Source organism: Choloepus didactylus, chromosome 5 (assembly GCF_015220235.1).
Source record: "Choloepus didactylus isolate mChoDid1 chromosome 5, mChoDid1.pri, whole genome shotgun sequence".
Taxonomy (NCBI): Eukaryota; Metazoa; Chordata; class Mammalia; order Pilosa; family Megalonychidae; genus Choloepus; species Choloepus didactylus.
In genome coordinates, this window is record NC_051311.1 from 54,674,800 (window position 1) to 54,689,504 (window position 14,705).

The 14,705-nt window shown below is 36.3% G+C and overlaps 1 long non-coding RNA gene across 1 annotated transcript in view; it reads right to left on the reverse strand.

Moving 5' to 3' along the window:
* Positions 1-12,425: 12,425 nt before the first annotated feature.
* LOC119534876 overlaps positions 12,426-14,705 on the reverse strand; it is a 190,810-nt gene continuing 188,530 nt past the window's right edge. The window contains exons 3-4 of the long non-coding RNA XR_005217125.1: positions 13,827-13,872; positions 12,426-12,721 (exon numbers count right to left, since the gene is read on the reverse strand). This is a non-coding gene — a long non-coding RNA (uncharacterized LOC119534876). The remainder of the gene's footprint in view (positions 12,722-13,826; positions 13,873-14,705) is intronic.

Here is a 14,705-nt window from a genome sequence, read left to right on the forward strand (position 1 = left end):
CCTAATTAAGGTAAATAGTATTACAAAGGTGAACAGCAGACAACAAAAGTAGGTTAAGAGTAAGAGATCCAAAAGCCTGAATCTATGACCTCTGAACCTCAATTTTCTTATCTAGAAATTAAAAAGATATTTCCCCTTGCCTGCTGTTGACTTCACATCCTCCCACTTCACCCTGATGACCTAAGTAGAACACCCTGGAAAGCATCGCACACACAGGAGATGCTACAGGAGAGGAAGGTATGGCGAGGCAGGTGAAAGGAGCCATGGAAGAAATGACATCTTTGATGAACCCAGGACATTAACAAACTGTATATTATAAACAGGAAAATAGCTAGGAAAAGGTATGTTTGAATCACTGTGCACAATGAAGCAGACAGCTTAGTGGACATTCTTTTCTTTCTCTACCACTCTGAAACTAATTTATCACATGACTATGAAGATTCATGGAGGAGGTGACTTTGGAGTTTGTTGCTCTCTACTGCTCAGTTTCCCTCTTTTTCAGAGGTGTCTTTGGGTTATCAAGAATGTGTGTCTCCAAAGAACTAGAAGGTTTAAATTGGAGTCCAGAAGAAATGAAAAGAAGCAAGTAACAATTTGTTAGAACTTACTCCACATTTCTTCTGCATCCCAGGTTCAAAGGATAAAATTAAAAGCACCTGTGGATTTTCTTCTAGGTTGTCCTATTTCACTTGAAGAGGAAAATAGCTAAAAATTCAGGGGAGATGGTCTTATTTAGAGTAAATATTAATTTTAACAAAATTCTACTAAATAAGTATGTATGCATACATTCATTCATGCCTTCAATAAATATTTATTGAATGCCTACTACCAGCCAGACCCTGTTCTAGGTACTGAGGATACAGAAATGAGCAAAACATACAAATGCCCTGTCTTCACAGAGTTTACATTCTCATGTGAGGAACTTGGCAATCAGCCACCTAAGTAACATTTAGAATGTTCCAGACAAGATAATTTCTAAAGTAATGCAGAAAAAAGGAATGGGAGTGCTAGGAAGAGATGGTCATTTAAATACAAACATACATCTTAGGTGGGATAGGAGAATGTATGACACCAGAGGTAAAGATAGATGATAAAGCCTGGGACTGTATAACTTGGAAAAAACTGGAGTGGCCAATGACTGTTACTAAATATACAAATATAAAAATGTTTTTGCATGTGGGAGAGCAAATGAATGTCAACCATGTAGAGTGTTGAAAAAGGGATGGTATTTGGGAAAAAACATAATCAAAGCAAACTGGAGTCTATGGACAACAGTAACATTGTAATATACCTCCATTAAATGTAACAAAGGCAATATGCCAATGCTAAGTGTATATGAGAGGGGGATATAGGGGAGGAATATGGGATTCTTGGTAGTGGTGTTATTTTCTGTCCTTACTATTATATTGTATTGTATGACATGCTATTTTTCTTTTTATCATCTTTTTTTATTATTGCTAAAAAAAAAAAACAATTTTTCTTGTACTAATCAATATGTTCAAGTGCTGATTGTGGTGATAAATGTACAACTTTATGATGATACCATGAACAACTGATTGTGCACTGTGGATGAATGTATGGTATGTAATATAACTCTATAAAATTGTAGGAAAAAATATATATAGGAGTAAAAGTGCTGGAGAAAACTTGGTAAGAGGGATGTACCTATCTACTGTTGATGAGCAGGTAGAATGGTGTAAACTTTCTGAAGGTCAGTGTGGTGGTTCCACAAAAAGTTAAGTATGTGGGGACCATATGGTCCTGCAACCTCATTATGGGGTATGTCATTTGAAGATCTGAGAGCAAAGACATGAATGGACATTTGCAAACTGGTGTTCATGGAGGCAGCAATCATGACTTGCAATGGGTGGAGGTGACCTAAGGGTACATAGACTGAGGAACAGAATGGTGAACTGTGACGTATGCATACAATGAAATATTGATCAACTACGAGAAGGAGTGAAGCTGTGAGACACACAACGAGGTGAATGGATCCTGTATACAGTATTTGAGTGAAGTACACCAGAAATAAAGGCAGGCACTATAATGCCTTGCCAATATGGACTAACTACAATGTGTAAACTCAGAATTGAGTCTTAGAACATAGCCTAACGTGGACTTGATTATTGTAATGGTCCCTAGATTGTAAGCTCTTACAGCAGTCAACTCTATTCCTGAATTGTAATGCCTATCTCTAAACTTTGAGATGCTGATCTCTTAGTGTATGACCTGATTGGTCTCTGGATCAATGCATACCTCTGAGACACCTGAAACTTGGAGCTACAGCTCGGCAGATATGAATGTCAGTATTAGTGCATACAGCAGCTGTTAAAAAAAAGCTGAAAAAGAGCCCAGACTTCAATTAGTGATATGAATGAAGCAGATCTGGTTAAGACTAGGGCAAACCGGGCCAAAGGGTAAAGGCCGAAACTGACTGTGTTTTACAACTTCAACGTCCATGTGAGACCAAGGGAAAAGATGTCTATTTGGTGCAGGATCTATATTTTCTAAACAGGATAACTCAACAATTGGTTTGTTCAAACACCACAATTGCATAGAGCTTTGAATAGGAAGTGAGATACGGTGGGTTGGTATAGGTTAGAGTGAAATAGTGACACACCCCAAAGTAATTTGGGGAGAGAATAAAAAATATATTTACACCCCCCCCCCCCGAGGAGCTGGGGTAAGGTGCAGAAGTGTTGGACTTCCTCACCTGGACTGGTGTTGATGTCACAAACATTGGGACTGGCGGTTTGATGTGCCGAGCCCTCTATCATGGGACTTGCCCTTGTGGGGCTCGTTACTACAAAGGAGACTAAGTCTCCCCCTGAGTACCTCTTTGTTGCTCAGATGTGGCCCTCTCTCTCTCTAACTGAGCCACCTCGGCAGGTAAATTCACTGCCCTCCCCCCTACATGGGACCCAACTCCCACAGGTGTAAATCTCCCTGGCAACGCAGGATATGACTCCCAGGGATGAATCTGGACCCGGCATCATGGGATTGAGAATAACTTCTTGAGCAAAAGGGGGATGCAAAATGAGACAAAATACTTTCAGTGGCTGAGAGATTTCAAGTGGAATCGAGAGGTCACTCTGGTGGACATTCTTATGCACTATATAGTTAACGCCTCTTAGGTTTTAATGTGTTGGAATAGCTAGAAGTAAATACCTGAAACTATCAAACTCCAACCCAGTAGTCTGGACTGCTGAAGACGATTGTATAATAATGTAGATTACAAGGGGTGACAATGTGATTGTGGAGGCCTTGTGGATCATACTTCCTTTGTCTAGTAGATCACACTCCCTTTATCTAGTGTATGGATGGAAGAGTAGAAAAATGGAGACAAAAACTAAATGACAAATAGGGTGGGATGGGGGATGGTTTGGGTGTTCTTTTTTTACTTTTATTTTTTGTTCTTATTCTGATTCTTTCTGATGTAAGGCAAATGTTCAGAAATAGATTGTGGTGATGAATGCATAACTACATGATCATACTGTGAACAGTTGATTGTATACCATGGATGATTGTATGGTATGTGAATATATTTCAATAAAAATGAATTAAAAAAAAAATACATCTTAAAACTCTGTCAGGTCATGTATCTCAAAGCCCTCCAATGATTGATCTAATTCCGAGAGAACCTAAAGTTTTGATAATGGACTATAATAATCCAAATGATTTATTCTTAAACTATCTCCAAAGCCAGCTTCTACTATTTCATCCAGAAACTGACTCATATCCTTGTGTTCCTCTAAATTGCTAGTCACTCTACTTGCTCATTGGCTTGGCACCAGTGGGGCTTTTTTTTCCTAAAAAGTTCATCTCCTAGATGTACCCACTGCATATTCCCTTTGGTTTGTTCTTTGAATTAGATGGGGAACCATCAGAAAGTTTCAAGTAGAGGAGAATCTTGACCTAACAGGGATTAAAGAGTGCCTATGTGTGTGTGTGTACACATGCTGCAGAGCACATTTTACACACAAAAAATGTGTAACTCAAAAAACAACTGTTTTATTTTTAGAAATCAAATACAGTTTAAATTAAATAGAGTATCACTAATTAAATCTTTTCACTAAAGAGATGAAATTGGTACAATCCTAAATATGGGAAACTCCATGGACAAATGTCCAGGTTTCTTTAACAATAAAAACAATAACAACAAATGGAAATTTTGCATATTAGCTTGAAAAGTATGAGACAATTGGGGATATTTGACCACGGACTGATATTTGTGACATTAGAGAACTATTGTGAGTTTCTTAGCATAATAATAATTCTAAAATAGTCCTTATCTTTTAGAGATAAATACTGAAATGTTTGTAGAACAAATAATGGAATCTATGGAATTTTCTTCAAAATAATCCAAGAGGTAGGGGTGGGAGACTGAGTGAGGGAATAGATGAAACAAGATGGGCCATGTGTTGATGATTGCTAAAGCTGGATGCCAGGTACATAGGGATTCATTTTGCTATCATCTCTGCTCTTATGCATGTTTGAAAATTTCCATAATGCAAATTTAAAAACAGAATAAGTTGACTCTTTTATAAAATGAAAACCAACCTAGTTCAAAAGAAATGAGCATTGAGCACTTTAAATTTGATGGAAAAAAATGACTTTTAAAGAAAATCTCCATCAATTCATGTCTGTGATAATCAAGTCTTTTCTATGTCTATTTTTAAACAACTCAGTGTAGTGTAGGGAAAAGAGCATTCAAATGGGAGACCAGAGGCAGGAGATTTATGTTTCCCTTTACTACTGACCTTGTGGCTCTGAGCTAGTCACATAGGGACCATGGAGTTCCATTTCCTCATATAACAAATAAAGGGGTTGGACTAAATTCACTAAGTTTCTTCCAAATCTAAAACCATAATCATTGTTATGGTTGATTTGCATTTACATTAAATTTGTGTTAAATTTTTATTTTAGTGGCTGCTGTAAAGCAAACATATGTTGCTTGAAGGTGGAAATAAAAGGTAGCAGCACAGAATCCTGAGAGATTAACAAACTGTTTGGGAATAAGGTAATTCTGTTATTTTAATTCCAGATTCTTCTTATAACAAGCAAAACAGTAAAGCATAGAGAATAATTCTCTTTCTTTAGCAGGGGTTTTTAAACTTTTTTTTTTTTTCCAAGTTTCTCACAGCTTTGTTGAGTGATTCACCAGTCAGGCAGCATCCCATTCAGAAAGTAGAAGGGAGCTCCACATAGGGAGTGGAAAGAGGAAGCTTTTATAGGCAAACACAGAAGCACATGAGGAAATGTTCTGATTGGCTGACTTTACATTTCCAATTTGCATAGCAGGGTCTTACAAAGTTGGGAGCAGATGTATATTGATTAGTACAGCATCTTTGTGCATTCTGATAAGCTATCAATACTGGACTGAAACTGGTTTATCTACAGTGTTGCTTACCTGCAAACCTGGGGTGTGTTCCTTTTTCTCAGAAAACCTCTACAGTTCAACTGTTTTTGTCATCTGGAAAATCCCTTCTCGGAACACCCATTGCAGGGAGCCATTTTATTGGTCATTGAAAACATGACCAAAACACTCCAGTCACCACATCCATTTCTTTTCTTGTCAGGCATTTGAGGAGGGTCAGTTAGTCATTTAGTTTCATTTTTCCTTTTCATTTTTCCTGTTTGATTCCTTTCTTGATTGCAAATGAGGTTCACTGGGTGACTGATCAATTTACATTAAGACCCTGGTAGTGGGGTTACTTCCTCAGTTGAGTGGATTATAGGGACTGCCCTCTCTCTGGGTCACAGTGTCTATCATTTTTATATTATTTTTAGTCTCAGTCCACTAGTGACAGTTCCCATTCTATCTCATTTTCCTTCTGATTAGCTATCTTAAGATCAACCATCTGTCTTGAGGTTCACAAGGAATTTGAATGGAATCTTGAAACAGCTTGTGTAACAAGAAATCCTTTTTATTATCTGCATTTTTAATATTCTACATGTATTTTATAAGCAAAAACAAAATACAGGTCCATTGACTTTGAATCAACTTTAAGTCTCTGAGGTTGCCTCTGTCTTCCCCTTACACAACCGTCAATGCCTTTTATGAGGTTGTCATACTTTTGCTATATTTTTAAAGAAACTTGAACTTTTCCTCTTAAAGAGAAAACAGTAGCTTCTGAGATTCTGCCTATCACATCTTTTCTTTTAGTCATGTAACATGCCTTGTCTGGTAGGGATTTACATAGAGAAAGATTTTTATAGCTACAAAATACAACATGGGATGGAATGTTGAACAAGATTATATCACTAATAGGATTTTATCCATACATGAACAATTCAGGAACCTCAATTGAAGTAACAGCTTCAACTTAGTTTCTCTAATTTTCTCAGAACTGCTAAAAAAAAAAAAAAAAAAAAAAAAAAAGGAGCAAAACTAAGTTTGTCTTTTCCCTTTCCTTTCAATTAGGAGAGCATGACTATTGCCAGACATAAGGTTATAGAGAAAAAGAAAAAGCCAAAGGATGGATAATCTAACAAATGGACAATTCACCTCTAAATGATGGAGAATTTACACAGTGTGACACTTGCTGCCACACAGGTCCAATTATTCAACACTGGAGGCTCTTCTCTTGGTCTCTTCCAAGGCCTCAAAAATAGTATGCAAATTAGTCCCAAAATTCAAAAGTGGATTGGTCTGATTTCATGCCTCAGAAACAGCAGGACCAGGCCTTCTTGACTCTTCACAAATTGAGGAAATCTCAATGTGTAAATAAAAGTGAAATGTCATGCTGAGTTGTCTACTGAAAACCCCATACAGACTTTGATTACTTTGAATAACCAAAACCTTTGTCATACAGGCCCACTTCCACACTCTAGTACTGCAGAGGAATCAGTATTGCTAACTGACCATGCATTACCTGCTACACACAAGTCAACTATGAAATAGAAAGTCCTTCCAGTCAGAAATTACATAGATAGATAGATAGATAGATAGATAGATAGATAGATAGATAGATAGACAGATGTAGATATAGATACAGGTACAGGTACAGATACAGATACAGATACAGATATAGATATAGAGGCATATACACACACATATATATTTACATTGACTTTATCACATAGCATGACATAGCTGGAGTTATGAATGGACACATAAGACTAGATCTGGGTACATTCCCAAGATTTTCATTCATCAAAATAGAGACATGGTGTTGCTAGAACAGATGTTGCCCATAGTTTACCCTATTAGAAATCATGCATTCTTTGAGAATCTGATGAAAGCTGTGGATCCTTTCTTCATGAGATATCTGCACTTGTGCATATACACACACACAAAAAAAGTGGTATGCAATTTCAGCATATTAATGAGCCTCCCTGAAGGCACATAGATGCCCAAGTTTAGAATTTCTAATTCCAAAGTTAGGAAGTGATAGCTGGGGGAGTATAAAGAAAGCAGTGTTAGGCCACAATCTGGTTTCTTCCTTAGTGAACCAAAGGCATTTTTTCTTAAATGTCTTTTTAGCCATTATATTCACTCTCCTTATCTCATTCTTCTTCTTTTCCTGTTTCTTTTATTTTCTCCCCTTCTTTCTTCCCAATGACTGTCTGTTTGCCTCTTTGCTCTCAATATCTTAATCTTTTCCTTGGTAGCTGTCTCACTATCTGTATTGCTCACACATGCACACACTCACACACACATACACACAGGTATATGTTATTTTCTGGTCCCATTATATGTCTGACTTAAGAATTTGATGTTTGTTATAATACCACAGTCTACATCTCCAGAATTGCTCTACTTTGTACTCATTCAATCAATTCTAATTTTTCCAGATCATTTACAGTCTTTTCTATTGTCTTACTCTGGCAGAATAGCAATCATTCCATCTGTACTGGTATAGTTTAGTGTCTGAATGTAAAAGTTCCCTATTAACAAAAGTTCTTAATCTTTTCAGCCCTTACATTGTGGCATTACATGAAATGCTCCAGTTCATTGACTAGTGTTTGAATTCCCCAACATATTTAAAGATGTTTACCTGAAAGAGACATGTAAAGTAATATTTTTTGTGTGCTGCATCTGCTTTCTCTCATTGATTTCTGTATTATCCTTCCACAGTATTAAAATATCACTATGAGGTGATGCAAGTGGAACTGCACTTTGCATAATTCTAAGGAAATTGTGAAAAGTACTCACTCATGTGCACACATGCACAGAAAAACACACAAATCCACAGACTTGTAATGAGATAAGTTTGCAGTAAGGGAGGATTAGAGTAATGAAGAGAGTCAATAGTACAGAAAGGAAATATTGGTTCCAGTTAATTAAGTCTACATGAAGCATAGGCCCTCACCTTAGAACCAAGTTAAACTTCATTATTTTAAAGAAGAATACCATCCTGTCATGCATGCTGATGCTTCTATTTGCTTTCTCCCTCTTTCTTCACTATGCACACCTATATATATACACTTTCCCTCATTCACAATATGCATATCTAATTACCCAGTGCAAACTATCATTCAACTCCTACTTGGCTGGAATATTTAAAAATCTAATATTCATGTATTAATTACAACCACACTCTGAGGTAGGTATTATTTCACACTTTATTTATTTATTTATTTTTTATCTTCCCATTTAGTGGTGACGATAAAAGACATAGGATAAGTAACTTGCCAAAGTCCAAAAAGACAGTATGTTGGAATCAGGATAAGAATCGAATCTCTCTGAATCCAAACCCTGTGCCCTGTCAAACCATTTACTTTTGCTTGTATATTGCTTGGGTGCATATGTGTACAAAACTTCCATCTATATTTAGTGCTTGTAAATAAAATATGCATTTTGTATTTATTTATTGCTTATTCTCTGTCTTTTCTGGTCTATCCTCCATTCTTTTCTACCTTGCTCTGTGCTCTGCATCATAAGACTCTTACTCTCTGGCTTCTGGTTGGGGGGCATCAGCAACACATCACAGAGCAGGTAGAGAGAGAAGTCAGGATAATTATTTCCTCACCGAATCTCTGCCTGTGTCTGACTTGGATGAGACTGCATTTCTCTACCTCTAGCCACAGCTCCTGTCAAGCAGCCTCTCTTCTTTGGCTATAGGTCTAATTATGTTCTCATAATCATACTTTCTTAATGCCCCTGGCCTAGGACAGGTAATAGGTTTTCAAGTTTTGCTATTCCCTGGGTGCTTCCTCATCCCTTGTTGGTACTCCTAACCCTGCTTGCATCTCTGTAAATCGTCCCTTCATTAAACTGTCCTCAATTCCCCTTTTGCCATGAGTTTCTTCCCTGGACCCTTCTTTTGTTCCTGGGCATGGGAATGTGCAGGGTCATCTGTATGTATGTGTGTGGAAATGGGTTTGATGAAATATACAGATGTAAAGGAAAATATGTTCTGGACATGTGGCATCTATGTGTTGGGTATACATGTGTGTTTTTGTGTACATGAACGTATGACCTTGAGAGGAGGCTGGGAAACTGAGCATGCCAAAACCAAGTATGCTGTGTGTTTTTGTTTCCTGGCCATTAAAATAAATATCATACAATGAGTTGGTTTAAACAACAGGAATTTATTGGATCACAGTACTGAGGCTAAGAGGAGTCCAAACTCAAGGTGTCAGAAGAGCAAGGCAATGCTTTCTCCCCAAAGACTGTGGCATTCTGGAGCTTGGTGCCAGTGATCTTTGGTCTTTGGTTTTTCTGTCACATAGCAGTGCTCATGGCAGCGTCTTCTTTCTCTTCTTGTTCCCTTTGACTTCCACCTTACAGCTGCTCCCCATGGCTTTCTATGTGGCCTTTTCTGTAAGGCCTCCAGTAATAGGAATAAGACCCATTCTGATTCGGTTGGGCCACACTTTAACTGAAATAACCTCACCAAAAGGTCCTATTTACAATGGGCTAAGATTAAGAACATTTTTTTCTGGGGTACATAACTCCAAGCCATCATATTAGGTAATATTGAGAGGATGTAAAGAGGTTGGAAATGGCCTCAACTGAGTAGAACTCAGAAAACGTTTAGGAAAACAAAATATAGTTTTGGATGTTAACAAGGTAAAAAGCCGCTTGGTCCCGGATATTGGACCTTAAGGCTTTAGCCAACTCAGGCCTGATGCAAGCTATTGCGGGTTTTACAATATTCGTCTCAAATTAGAACAAATTATTCCGGGAGATGTAACTTGCTCACAACAATCAGGTTATCAGGGTCCCAATGAAATGGACTTGAGTTCAACTAAAACAAGACCCACCAGAGGGAGAAGGCAACAGTGGTCTACCGTTAGAAGCAGAGTCCTCTGGTCTGGAACAACGGGGAGAGGGGTTGAAGAAAGACGTGCTGTAACTCAGAGATTCTAAAATGATCCAGAGATACTCTGGGCCTGGTTGAAGGCACCAGTTAATTCCAAGCTTTACCACATAATGGAGTAAGACTGTTCTATGCATACTCAGCCGACAGAGAATGTGGCACTTAATACACATTCAATAAATGTTCGTGGAATAAATAAAGAAGCATGCTATGAATTGGATACACAATTGAGAGAAAATAATAGATATGAAAGATGGGAAAAGGAGACGCACTGTAAAAAAAATGTAACTCTTCTGAGAATAAACAGAAATAATACAACAGAAGTATTTGAAGATTGAACAAATATTTACAAAGGATTGGTCACAGAATAGCAAACAACAAAGAGTTGATTATGGAATGCAGAATAAGTGTCATAAGCCAAGAAAATATAGATATAATATAACAAAATTTGACACAGGTAAGGGGAAAGAAGTTAAGAGGCAATGTAAATAACTGATTTTCTTAACTTTAATAGCTAAGTATCAATATATATTATTTAAAATTAATAAACCAAGTAAAGGAAGTATAGGTTTATTCAGCAGCACAAATGTAAGCACTAAGAAAAATGACATAATCAAGTAAATTATGGCTAGAGAAGAGGAAGAGGAATGGGACAAGGAAGAAGAAATAGCTTAATTTCATCATTACCTCCAGTTAATGATACCTTCTAAAGGAGGGGATTAAGGTTCATATATAAAGTTAGGTTTGTAGTGATAATCTCATGATCAAAAATACAAACCTAAATTATCAAAAGAAACACACATACACAAAACAAGGCTGAACAAACAGGCCATACAGTGAACACATTTTTAAAACAGAAAGAATAACATAATAAGACAAAATTAAGACCAATCATATTTGTCATATGAAAATGAACTGAACTAATGTATTAAATGAAAAAAAAGTCTATATTACATCACAAAGCAAAACTTAACTCTCTATTGTATACAGAAACAATCCTTAAAGAAAGTGATCAGAAAAGTTGGAAATAAAAGGATTGGCAAATGTACATCAGACCAAATAAATAAATTCATATGTAAATCACAGCCTCAATTTAAGATGTCGATGAATGCAGGGCAAAGGGCACTAAAAAACAAAAATGGCACTTTATGATGATAAATAGTGCAGTGCATCATGAAAATTAAAATTACATATATATGTACATATATATAAAGCAAACATATAGCATGAATATTCTTTTAGAAAATTACAGGAGTTACAAGGAAAAATAGACAGAAATACACTAATAGGTGATTCTAAGTTATCTCTTTCAGACTATAAGAAATCAGTTGGACAAAATAAGTAAGATTCCAGGAGAACTCAACATAACTAATAAGGCCTAATCTGTATAAAGAAATAAGAAACAAATAACATAACTAAAAGTGAATAAAATTGATTGTTAAGACCTTATAAGAACTGACAAAACTCTATACCTTGAACACAGGGAATAGGCCTTATTTTCAAGTGCCCAGTTCACAAAAATTGAATAGAGATGAGGTCACACAGAAAACCAATAAAATTAAAAATTAGAAATAGTCCAGTATTTGCAGATCTAATGCCAAAAATTAAACAAACACACAAACAAGCAAAAGCAGGTGGCAGGGTTCCAAGAGGGCAAGGACTAGTACACAAGGGTTCCAGCCTGGGCTCAGGGCTTTCTGAAGGCCAGAGAAAATCGGGGGTCCAGTCCAGATCCAAGGGTGGGGAAGCAACTTACTACTGATAGAAAGAACTTCCCAGTCCCATTGCAAAGAGCATGGCTAGAGAACAAGCTGAACAGTTAAGACTGCTGCTGTAATCAATCCATCACATTACTCTTTCACCCAATTGCTTTCCCGAACATCTGTGACAATTTGTCTTTCCCTCAACAATGTGTCAGAGTTATTTCACCAAAAATGATGTTTTGTTTTATTTGGGGGTTTGTTTGTTGGTTTATTTATTCATTTATTTATTTTGTTTTTTTTGGTATGTGTTTTTACAGTCTCCTTTTACTTTTCTTCTGCACTTTTACTTTAAGATATATTTCTAAGAATTCTATCTTTTCACTGATTTTTGAATATTTGTGCTGAACCACACTACTAAATTATCTTATTGTATGAATGATTTTTCAGCCTAGATTTTCCAAGTATACATCTATATCACCAGAGAATAATTCTAATTTTAAGTTTTCCTTCCCAACTTTTATATCTCAAATTTATTCCTATTGTTTGGTTGTATAAGCTACTGCTTTCAGAACATTGTTAAATTACAGAGATTTAGTGGACACACTTATTTTGTAGCTGATTTTAATGGAAATGCATGCAAATGAGAGGGATATATCTTATCATCTTAAAATCTCTAAAGATCTTCATACCTTGTTATCCAACGTTTCCCATGGTGTAGGGTTATATTGTAGGGTGATTCATAGTTAACAGCTACTTAGCAAAAACAAAGTAGAAAATAATATGCTTATTGATTAAACTCTAAGAAAATCTCAACTGTACAAAAGAGTCACATGCAGAGATTTTTAGCACTACGGAAATTACAGTAGGAGAGCCTAGTGCCATATGAATCAGTGCACCAATAGATGATGATGCCACCAACTAGAGGGACTATGAACCAATTACTAAAATATACATTAAAATAAAACCTGTAATAACATCATTAAATGAAGAAAATATAGATCATATCGTTAATTATAAACATACAAAATACATGCTATTTTAAAAGCATGAACAGGAAAACACAAAGTATGAATAATTACACGTAGTTTTAAACAATAGGTCTATGATGCTAAATCCTTTTTCTACTTTTCTGTGTTTAAAAAGTTTTCTTTAACAAGCATGAGTTGCTTTCATAGTAGAAACTATAAGTAGTAAAATTTATTGAATAGTAAGGTACTTCGTATCAATGAGGAGGCCAACCATGGACACTACTTCAACACTCTGAAGTTATGGCTGATTTCAGAGCCAAGAAAAAGAAGTGCAACTAATTGTTTGACAAATGTCATTTTCAGTCAGTTGAGTCAGTTAATTGGTTTGACTGATTCTTTTTCAATTAGTTGGCCCAAGCTGCAATGGAATTAGTAGACTAACCAGATGTTTACGCCTTTCATAAGCATAGCTAGAGAATGTTACAATAGAGGAGGTGATTCTTTTACACCACAAACCAGAGCAGCCCCACAGTTGAGTGCCTGGTTCTGTCCATTTGTCTGTATGGGGACAAATGTCAAACCTTAACCTTCACCTTCTCTTCCCCAAGTGCATAAACACACTTCTACTTATACTACTTATTTTTCTTCCTCTCCCACCCCACATACTTTATAATTGTCTAATGAAAACTTAATACCTCTGCCCTGTTTCCCAGTCCCATTTTGTTTTGAGATGTGAGTTATCATAGTAAAGGAAATGGTGACCTAGGAAAGACTTATCTCAAAATTTACCTAAAGAAGTTACTTCAAGCCCCATCCGTAGTTACAGTATGTTGGCTTTAGAGAGTTCCAGAAATAGGGAGTGGCATGAAGTTTTAGCCAATTCTTACCTCTTACGTTGCATTTTGAGTCCATTCCTTATATAACAGGTTGCACCTGTATAAATAAAAAAATCATTCCTTTTAATGATGACTAACAACAATTATTCAATCAAATTAGCCTGATCAATGATCTGTCACCTTTCAGCTTCATGTCTGGCATTTTTGATTCTCTATACCAACATCTTCAAAGTTTCTCCCTGATGAAAACTTCTAGGTCCCATGCTCCAGACTTCATTTTCACATTGTTCTTAATATTGGCAGCTTGCCTTTCCATTATCTTTCAACTGAATACTTTTGCAAATTAGTCAGTGCTTTTTATATTAGCAACCTGACAGCTCTTTCTCTGTGTAATATCTTGCTGACATGAATATAACTTTGATTTGATGTTGACGGACAAGTCTGTCCACTGGTGAATTTTCAAGTGTTCTTCTACGTAAGAACATCACTCAGATAACATGAAGTTACTCATGTGAAAGAGTTTGTGTCAGTGAAATTCAACCATAGGCCCAGGCAGCAATTTAGAAAACTTGATAACTATCAGCTATTTAGTAATAATTAATAACATTTGTATGCCATTTACAGTATACTTTCACATTCTTACCTCATTTAGCCTTCCCAGAGTCCCTGAAAGTGAGATATTGCTGCTAATAACATATAAGAGCTAAACCGTCTGAGGTTGAAAGAAGGTGTGGCATTTCCAAAGTCAGTTAATGAATGGCAGAAAAGACATCATTGTTCAATCAAACTCTTATCAACATGAATAAGCAGTAACTCCTGCTCCCCTAAAGTAAATCTATTAAATTTTAGCAACACAAATCTGCTATTTTATATAAGTAGAAGCAAGGCTACTAACTGATCTACTGTTAACATTTTTACATGCATTCTTCC